The sequence below is a fragment of the Galeopterus variegatus genome, unplaced genomic scaffold (genome assembly GCF_000696425.1).
Source record: "Galeopterus variegatus unplaced genomic scaffold, G_variegatus-3.0.2 Scaffold953, whole genome shotgun sequence".
NCBI lineage: Eukaryota > Metazoa > Chordata > Mammalia > Dermoptera > Cynocephalidae > Galeopterus > Galeopterus variegatus.
The window spans coordinates 331681-342604 of NW_007727064.1; positions in this window are offsets into that span (position 1 = coordinate 331681).

Sequence of the window (10924 nt, forward strand, 5' to 3'; positions counted from 1 at the left end):
CACAAAGAAAACAGGCAACAAGAAAAAAATAAATCAGTTGGACTTTATCAAAATTAAATGTCTTGTGCATCAAAAGACACTATCAACAGAGTGAAAGGTATGGGAGAAAATATTTGTAAATCATATATATAATAAGAGGTCGATATCCTGAATATGTAAAGAACTACTACAACTCAACAACAACAACAACAACAACAAAAATTTTAAAATGGGCAAAGGACTTGAATGGACATTTCCCTAAAGAAAACATACAAATAGAAGCACATGAAAAGATGATCAACACAACTAATCATTAGGAAATGCAAATCAAAGCCACAATGAGATATCACTTTATACCTATTAGGAAGGATAGCAAAACACACATACACACACGCACAGAAAATATCAAGAGTTGGCGAAGACGTGGAGAAATTGGAACTCTTGTACATTGCTGGTGGGAATGTAAAATAGTGTGGCCACTGTAGAAAACAGTACAATTCCTCAAAAAATTAAAAGTGGAATTACCGTTTGATTCAGCAATTACATTCCATACCCAAAAGAAATGAAAGCAGGGACTAGTACAGATATTTGTACATCCATGTTCATGGCAGCATTATTTACAATAGCCAAAACATGGAAGTAACTCAAGTGTTCAGATGGATGAATGGATAACCAAAATGTCGTATATAAATACAATGGGATAATACTCAGCCTTTTTTTTTTTCTAAAGATGACCGGTAAGGGGACCTTAACCCTCGACTTGGTGTTGTCAGCACCACACTCAGTCAGTGAGCCAACCAGCCTTCCCTATATAGGATCCAAACCCGTGGCCTTGGTGTTATCAGCACCACACTCTCCCAAGTGAATCACAGGATGGCCCTAAAAAGGAAAGAAATTCTGACACATGCTACAATATGCATGAAACTTAAGGACATTATGCTAAGTGGAATGTACCACTTACAGAAGTACAAATACCACGTGATTCCACTTATGTGGGGTACCTAGAGTACTCAAATTCATAAGGATAGAAAGTAGAATGGTGTGCCAGGGCCTGGATGTGTGGAATGGTGACTTAATGTTTATTAGCTACAGAGTTTCAGTTGGGAAAGACCAAAAAGTTCTGGAGATGGATGGTTGTGATGGTTGCACAACAATGTGAATATACGTAGCATCATAGAACTTAAAAATGGTTGAAATGGTAAATTTTATGTTAGGTATATTTGACCACAATAAAAAAAATGTTGACTTAAATAATGCAAATGCGTAAATATTCTGTCAAGCCCATCTACCACCCACAACATACAGAACTCCCAGAGAAAAACATGAGTACAATAAATAAATTTAAATCATATGAGGAATCATTAATAGGGAAAGTCAAGCAGACACAACAGGGCAGATTATCTCTGGCCCTACTTGGTTCTCATTGGCACTATGGATCCCCTGATGTCTGGCAATGACTCCTTGAGGATTCCTGGCCCAGGTCATCTGCCTGCAGCTTTTGGCTACAAGATCACCTTGCTGCCACCATGGTAACCCTCTGGCCAGACCAACTAGCACCATCAGCTACATTCTACATCCTTCACAGTACCTGCAGTAACCTCTGGCTCCCTTCTATACACACTGGAGCCTGGATAAGGGCAAAAGTGTCAGCTCAGCCCTCACTCTGCCTGTCTATGCCGTGTTACTCGATATTTCTGGCTGACTATAGAGAAGGTCATATACACAGAAATGCAAAAGAGAAGAGCATGTTGATTTCTTTTTTAAATTAATTTTAGAAGACTGATTTGGCTGGCCAGTTAGCTCAGTTAGTTAGAGCACAGTGTTGTAACACCAAGGTCAAGGGTTCAGATCCCCATACCGACCAGCTGCCCCCTCCCCAAAAAAAGCATAAATAAATAAATAAAAATTAAAATATGAAGTAAAAAGACTGACTTTGGCAATAAGGGAATACACTTTCTCATGCAACTGAACAGTCCAGAGTTCCAGGCCAGGCTTTATCCAACTGCTGAAACGATGGGATCAGGACCCAGTTTCTCTCTGTTCCTCAATTCTGCTTCTTCACTGTTGGCTCCATTCCTGGAACGCTTCTCCGCCTGTGGTTGCAAGATGACTGCCGGAGGCTCCTGGACCCACATGCTTCCTTGTTCATGAGAACAGAAGAAAAGTGCTTCTCCTTTCCCAGTTGTTGAATCAAAGTCCTGACCTAAGTCTGGCTGGACTTGCCCTTCCCTGATCCAATCATTGTGGTGACTGGGAAGGTGTTTATTCACCTAAGATAAACATCATACCCCAGTTCTAAAGCAGAAGAAGGATAACATCAGGATTTCCTAAAGTATATAGACCCTGGAAATAAATACTAGATACCATTACCAAGAAAAGGGGAAATGCATGCTGGGGGGCCAAAAAGAGCAAGTGTTCATCGCCTCTGATATCTACCAGATCTGATTTGACTTACTGCTCAATATGCATTTATTGAACAGAATACTAAAAACAAAAACAAAAAACAAAAAACAACTTAATGTTGGCAACTCTTCCCTGAAGACCATACTTCTTCATTAGGATCCTCTCTGATGCCTGATCCTTGCTCTGGGAAATTTCTTAAGTAATATCCTCGTGGCTGCACTTAGTGTACCCAAACACACCTATCTCTGGGAAGCCTCCTGCACAGATTTGGCTATGAAAATACAAACAAAAGGCAAGGGGAAGGGGGTCACCTGCTGTGAAGAGTGAGTCACCAGGGCTAGGCACAAGGGAAGTACTGAGGGTATAGGTGGCCCGCCCTGGCTTTCTGTCTTTGCCCCCTGTCCCTTCACTTCATCAACCCTCTGCACCCTCTCTAAACACGGACAAAGAACAGCCAGGCAGCCACGCTAAATGCAAAGTAACTTCTCTCTTTTAATCCTCAATGACTTTTTCATTTAAAAATTCAAGATGTGATTGCTCTTATTGAGTATTTAATATTATAGGTAATAATAATGAATGTGATAAAAGCTAGAGTGAACTGTGCTTCAGCTGTAAGGTGGTTTATGAACCACTTTAATGATCTTTAAGGAGACATAGACATGCAGACTGGCAGCCTGCCCACACGGCAGGTGGTGCTGGGCACGGGCTCCTGACTAGAGGAGTCCTGAGTTCTATTGTTAGCTCTGCTGCTTGGCAGCTGTGTGACCTTGAACAAACCAATTAACCCCTCTGGACCTACTAGTTCCTTAACTCTAAAATGGCAGAGTTAAATTTGATGTTCTCTAAGTTCTTTTTACCTCCAGCATTGTAAGATTTTTCTAAGAAATTGATTTCGATTTTAATAGTTCATGAATGAGAAGTTATTGGTAAAGAGTTTTTATCTTTTCTAGAGCAAGAAAGATTGCCAGAAGACATTCATTTAGGCTGAATGGGGTTAAGGAAGAGGTGTAGTGTAGGCAGGGGCTGCAGAGTGATCAGGATCATGGAGGACAAGATCCTGAGGTGGGTCCTATTAAAGAAAAAATAGTATTCAATGATGCTTGTTAAAGCATGGTAAGGAAGGCTTTATTCAGGGCCATCACGATAGTTGTAGGGACCACTGCAATGGGATTTTGTAGTGGGGAAGAGAGATTGGGCTCAACTCCAAATATAGCATGGGCAAGTGGGAATTTATAGCCAAGGTGAAGAATGGGGGTCAGTGGATGAAAAATTACTAAGAGGAAGCAGGGACAAGGGGGATTCTAGCTAAACCAATGTATTTGTTTGTTTGTTTGTTTATAATTTTTATTAAATCATTTGATTATACATATTTTGGGGGTTCAACGTTGACATATGTTGATCAAATCAATATTACTAGCATATATATTGTTACAAATCATACTTATTCTTTATGCCCCTTGTCCAATCTCTCCCTATCCCCTCTCCCTCCTACTCCCACCTCAGATAACCCTTGATTTATTCTTTCCTTCTGAATGTGCAATGGTTATTCTGTTGATTTGTTGCCTAGATGATCTGTCCAATGCTGAAAGGTGTGTTCAGGTCCCCCACTATTATCATAGAGCAGGTGCTTCTTCTGTCCACTCTTGAATGGGCTTTGTGGAGAGAGACATCCTCTTCTTTTCTTTTGTCTCTGCTGGTGACTCTCCTGTGTCATTGCACTCCAGTGGCTGGTGGACCATCTGTGTGGTGGTTGTGACGTCTAGCCACTTTCATGGCAGCTATGGTTATTGTGGTGGCAATGGTGGGCTACCCACATCGAGGTGATGTTTTTAGCATGCTCCTTGGTGCTGGCAGTGTGTCTGGTTGTGGGGGGGCTCTCTTGTCTCCAGCTCCATACCTCGGGTCCCCAGGTGGGCCCCAAGGTGCTGGTGGTGTGCCTGGGCCAGAACTAATATTTTGTCCTTTGCTTACTTCTAAAATGGGGGAACTTCCTGTGGGGACCAGTACTTGAGCTGTGTGGTTTAGCTAAATTGCTGCTTTGCTGCTGATTCCGTGGGGAAGGCTTTTTGTGCAGCTCAGGTTTTAATGGTTGACTTTATAGGTACTTGCAGCACTCTAGAGATCTGGTGCACCTGGGTTGTGTAGAAACTCTGATCTGGGCCTGAGTCTTTTCATCAAACTGCACCCCATGCAATTCTATATTCCTGACCAGTCTCCTCTGAGTGGTCCTGTGCTGACTGGGGCACCAGTCAGCTACCCTTGCTGTGTCCCAGTGTTCCCCTTCTTGGCCCGTCTCTCCCACCGCTCATGCTGCAAACACTTCCCATGGGACAGGCCATGTGCTATTCCCTCATAATGACTCACTGGCCTCTGAATGGCTCCTTTTTTTCATTTGTTGTGGCTCTTTGCTCCTGTGTGGGTCCACTTCCCATGGGACAGGCCATGTGCTATTCCCTCATAATGACTCACTGGCCTCTGAATGGCTCCGTTTTTTCATTTGTTGTGGCTCTTTGCTCCTGTGTGGGTCCACTGGAACCCTATTAGTGGTCTTGCTGGCCTGGGGGCCACCAACACCCTCTTCTCCCCTGCCACCTCCAAGCAACTCCATCCAAAGGGCACAGCTGTAGCTTTTGCCAGCTCCTGCTGCATGTGCTCAGCAGCTCCAGCCTGAAAGCAGCCAGGGCTCAAAATGGTCGGAGCAGTTTTTTCTTTCTCTCATCATGGATTCTGCTGCCTTCATGCACTCCATAGGTCTCTCCTCCTCTTCCCCTGAGCTCTAGTGGCCCCCGCTGGGCTGTTGTTGCTTTTTTATAGTGTAAATTGGTTGATTTGTGGGAGAGAGTGACTCTAGGGACTGTCTATTCTGCCATCTTGACCAGAAGCCCTAACTAAACCAATTTAACAGGAATTTTGCTAAAGACAGGCCAGGGTGATCAGACATCACCTGGGGGATGATGGAGAATGAGAAACCTGATCAAATATTAACAGTGATCAGATATCAAGAGTGGAGGCCTTCTTGCTAAACTGACTTAGCAGGTTTCTTTGCTAAAACTGGATTTTACGAGGGAGTACACAACGGACTTCAGTTCAGGAGCCTGAACAATGTACAGCCAAGCGAAAAATCTTTGTCAGTCTTGACCATCCTCTACAGAGTCTCCAGTGAGCCTTAAGTGAGCCTCATACAACAGATGCACAACCTAAGGAAACAGTGTGGACTAAACTGCAGGAATCCCCATCTTCTTTGGCCTGGGGAAAGATTGAATTTTCTAGGTTTACAGGATTCCCTTTTTCAGAAGCTCCTCCAGGGACCCAGGCCTCTCCTTCACCCCCTCTATTTCCTAGAGCAGGGCCCTGAGTAGGGTGGAGAGTCCAGAGTTTTGCTCCAGGACAAGTAAAATAAGAAGAAAAATAGAAAACATGAATGAAACTTCACTCTCTCTCTAAATCTCACTAAAACAACCAGGAAGGGATTTTTCTCCCCTTAAGACATAAATCCACAAAAACAAAGAGAAAAGAAGAGACGGTAACAATGACTAAATTTTCAAAGTTAGGAAATGCCTGGACGAGAGGTAAAGTGGCTTGGCAGACTCTAGTGACTGAATCCTGAGTGAATTGAAGGATGAGGAGCAGCCTGATTTATGTTGCAAAACCCAAAGCGCTCAGGAATTGGCCACACCAGAAAGCTCTGGAAGTGGGGCTGAAGTGAGGGGTTGAGATAAAAGGGATTGGTTCAAAGTTCCTTTAAGAACGTGTCAGATCCCCAGATGCTCTTCCCCAATCTGCACAGCAGGGAAAATACCTCTCCCCCAGCCCAGTAGCAGACTGGAGGCCTTTCTTCTCAAAGAGAAGAGGAATGTTCTCTGCAGAAGGAAAACCTGGGGTCTCCACACCGGGGGAAAGCAGACACGATTGATGATAGGTCGATGCAGACAGAAAACAGGAGAATGATGTGGATGTTTACATACCGAATGTTGAAACCACCAGCTCTCTTCTCCCTCTCAGCGGCCAGAATACTGGCGTCCAGGCCCGTGCTGTCCAGAGGGCTAGAGGATCCTTCTCTGAGTGTTCCGACAAGCTCAAGACAAAGACTTTAAAATTCTAACATGAGCATTTGCCAACCAATTGGTTCTGCTAGACCACTGTGCAGAGAAACCCACTGCTGGCAAGCTCCAGTTCATGCTCTCAGAGCTTCCAATCATCTTTTTATGCCCAGTATTGAAATATAAGCAGAGGCCAAAGATCACCATACGTCTGAGGGAAGGCCTCAAAAAAACCAAATTAAACAAACAGATAAAGATAATTTTGAGGAAACAGAGACTATCCAGGGGGAAGAAAACATTTTTTAACATCATCAAAATCCTCAGAGTTTGATATTACATCAGTGAAAGGGGAAAACGATGTGTTTATAAAAAGGAATAATTAGACAATACAAAGGGAGCCTTGAAAATTTAGAACATGACCAAACAGTAAAAAGGTTGAGAGTCTCCCATAACACGAAACGAAAGGACACAGAGATGAAATATAAGACAGAAAAGGTAAGAAAATTAGAAGGTCTTCTCAGGAAGTCCAACATCCAAATAAAGAGTCCAGAAAAAAAGAACAGAGAAAACAGAGGGGAGGAAATAATCCTCTAAATAATTCAGGATGATTTCCCAGACTTTGCAGACTAAAAGGGACGATAGAATACCCAGCACAGTACTCAAAAGTAGGCCCACATCAAGGCATATCTCAGTGAAATTTTAGTCCTAAGGACAAACAGAACATCTTCAAGCTTCTGGGAAGAAAACAAACAAACAAATACAAACAGAACATCTTCAAGCTTCTGGGAAGAAAACAAACAAATTTTTTCAAATAGACCATAAAGAAAAATTAGGAATCAGAATTCTTTAGGCTTCTTGTCAAGTCCTTCCCCTGTATTTCCAGTAAAATGTTCAGTGCTCTACTGTTAAATATGTGTCAAAAACAGAGGCCAAAGGAAATTTGTAAATGATCATTGTAAACGACTGAGCACAGTCTGAAACTCCCTCCATTCCCCACTATTCCCTGAAGAGCTGGTAGGATGGATGGAGCCTGAGCAAAAACGTGCTTGCACAGCCATCCGTCCCTTAGACTCCAACCCCACCACCCTAGCTTTCCTTATTCACTGCCCTGATCATTCTCTCTCTCTCTCTCTCTCTCTCTCTCTCTCGTCACACACACACACACACACACACACACACACACACACACACACACACACACACCTGATTTGAGGGCATGAATCATGCTGCTTTTCTTGAGAGCAGACATTGTTAATTATGGTTCTGCTCAGGAAATAGGCACAGATCCCAAGAGCTCAGGCTTTGACCATAGGGAGCTGTGCTTCTTTATGGACAAAGCGTCAGACTAGATTTAGTGACCAATTCTAAATTGGTATGCGACTTTCCCATTTCCTTGAAGCATAATGCTCCATTGATTCCAAGCTGAGTCATATATTGAGCCTACTGCTCACAGTCAGTGGGAAGTATAATTCCTGAATGACTCCCAGCAGACATTTATAGATTTTTCAGTCTGTTGAGTTATAAATGATAACTACATTCTTTTTTTTTTTTGAAGACCTTTAAATAAATCTTGATCTCAACAGCTAAGTCATTGAACATAATTATGTACAACATACTGGGAGTAATCTGCATAAAGGCAAGAGTTGAGGTAACGAGGATGGGAAAAAATCAAGTAAGCCTGCAAAGAAACCAAGAACAGAAGACTGAGGATTGGAGTTCCACCTTCCAGCTGACTTGTAGAAGAGGTAAAAGAAAGAAAAATAACTAGTCAAGGAGATGGGGCAAAGATGGGAGTAGAATTCAGGATAGGATACCAAGACAGGAATCAAAGAAAGAGAATACTTCAAGAAAGGGTGGTGGGCAGAGGAAAATACATGAGGAGATGAAGAAGAAGGGGTGTGGCAGACCCCTCTAGTGCCCCGTTCGTGTACCCTCAGGTCTTATAGGGCAGGATGGCTGACTTCACCTGCCTCAGCAGAGAGTCTTGCTGCAGCAGTGTCAAGCCAGATGTGTGAGGAAATTAATGCTTCCCCACTCTCACCACAATGCTGCAGCGCTCAACCAAGGACTGCCTAGAGCTGGGGCATAAATACCCCAGACCCTCACTCCTTAGGATAACTCTGAGCCCATGCCCTACGCTGACTCCCAGAGTTTCGCAGCTGAATTAGTTCCAGTTACTCACAGTGGCAACCGGCTCACTCGTGCACCATTTATTGGCTTCCTTCCCTTTCCTTTCTTATTTCCCTACACATTTACTGGTGCTTCCTCATATCATCTCCAAAAGATCAGGATGAGAGAAAGCCATTGATAAGACAGCCTGAAGATTCTTGAGAAATTAAAGTCTGGAAAAGGCAGAAGCCACACTGCTCAATTCTAAGAGTTAGAGATAAGGAATTAGAAACAGAAATGGAAAACAATTCTTTCAAGAAGTTTAGCACTTAGAGGAAGGAAAGAAATGGGGCAGTCATTACTGGGGCGGTGGGATTGGGCAGAGATTTTCGTTTGTTTGTTTGCATCCATCTAGGAGAGATACATACATATCTTTAGATATGTGACTCTAGGACCATGTATGTGTTCCTGGAAGCTCTCTCTGCAGGTTCATCTCTTACCTCTCTTCTATTTTCACCATCTCTTTGGCTGGTTTCTCTTGTTTGTCCAGACTTACGATGGTACTTCAGAAAGTTCCTGGAAATATTTGTATTATCTTTTAATTCTATTGTTCCATGAAATTTTTGAAGTACCCTCGTAGGTATTTGTTTTTCTGTACTTCTTGTTCTTCTCACCTCTTTCTATTTTCTCTCTCTGGGTAATTTAATTCTCTCCCTGGCTTGAATTTCCATCTATACACTACTCACTCCTAAATTTGTATCTTTAACCCAGACCCTTTTCCTGGGCTCCAGATCCATATATTAAACTGCCCTCTTTATAATTATTCCTGTCTATGCAGCAGACCCCTTAAATTAATCCTGAGATTGAACTTGCCATCTTCTCCTCAAATTCATTTTTTCTATGTATCTGATTGATGAATGGTACTACCACTTAGCTAGTTACCCTTATCAGAAAAGTGGGACTTGTCCTGAAACACACCCTCTCTCTCATCGCTTTCATTCAGTCGTTAAGTCGAATAAGTACTTTCCTTTTCTTTAATATCTCCCAAACCCACCCATTTCTTCCATCCCCACTTCTCCCTCCTGCGTTCAGGCCTCATCATCTCTTGCACAGACCAAAAAGTCTCCTAAGTGGTCACAAAAGTCTCCTAAGTTGTCTCACTGCTTTTAGTCTTGACTCTTTCAATACATTCTCCAGACTCTTGTCAAATAGATTCCCTGCTGCTTAAAACATTTCCAGGCCTCTAGGTGAGTAGTGAGGGGGGTTGGGGGGAGATAAAGGGGTATACATAGTCAGAATTGGGGAAATCGTGTCAAACACTCAGCTTGAAGAATATCAGATTTCTGGGCCCATTTCCATATCTTTTTCTATAGGTTCAAAACAAGAACCTGCCCCCCGCCCCCAGCTTGCCTCACCACCCAACACCAAAGAAAATTACTCCATTGGAATCTTTTCATGTGGTCAGCCCCCTGTGAATCAGGGTAGAGATAGAAAAGACATCCCCAGTATTTTTCATCTATTGATGACAGCCACCAAGGGAGGGCCCGAGATTAAGGTTAAGAAGTAGAGCTGAACGAGTGTCATGATACAGAGAAAGAAAACTCAAGGTGCAGAAGGAGCCCTCCCAAGACAAGCATTTCAAGGTTAAGGCAGTGCCAACATGGCAAGATAGAAGGAGATTTCCCGTCCTTAGAAAATTCTTGTTTAACTTCAGATAGAACTGCCACATGATCCAGCAATCCCACTGCTGGGTATATATCCAAAGGAATGGAAAGCTTCGTGTCAAAGAGATACCTGCACCCCCATGTTTACTGCAGCTCTACTTACAATAGCCAAGAGTTGGAACCAACCTAAATGTCCATCATCAGATGACTGGATAAGGAAAGTGTGGTATAAATACATAATGGATTACTACTCAGCTATAAAAAAGAATGAAACATTGCCATTCGCAGCCACATGGATGAACTTAGAGAAAATCATATTAAGTGAAATGGGCCAGGCACAGAAATAGAAATACCATATGTTCTCATTCATAAGTGGGAGCTAAAATTATAAACATACAAATTAAAGAAAAAAAGAAAGATACAACATTCCTAATAATACATTGAACTTTCAAAAGGACAACTGGGGTTACTAGAAGTGGGAAGGAAGGGGGGAGGGAGGAATGGGTAAAGGGCCACGAAGAGCCATGATATTGTATATTATTGAATATAGTAATTATTCTGATGTGAGCATCACATATTGCACGTGGGTGTTGATGCTCAACTCTGTACCCCATAGATTTGTACAACCAATTTTGCTACAATAAAAAAGAAAATTCTTGTTTAGAAAGTTCATTCCAGGGCCGGCCCGGTGGCGCACTGCTACAGTGCGCCGCTTGGGAGTGCGGTGGC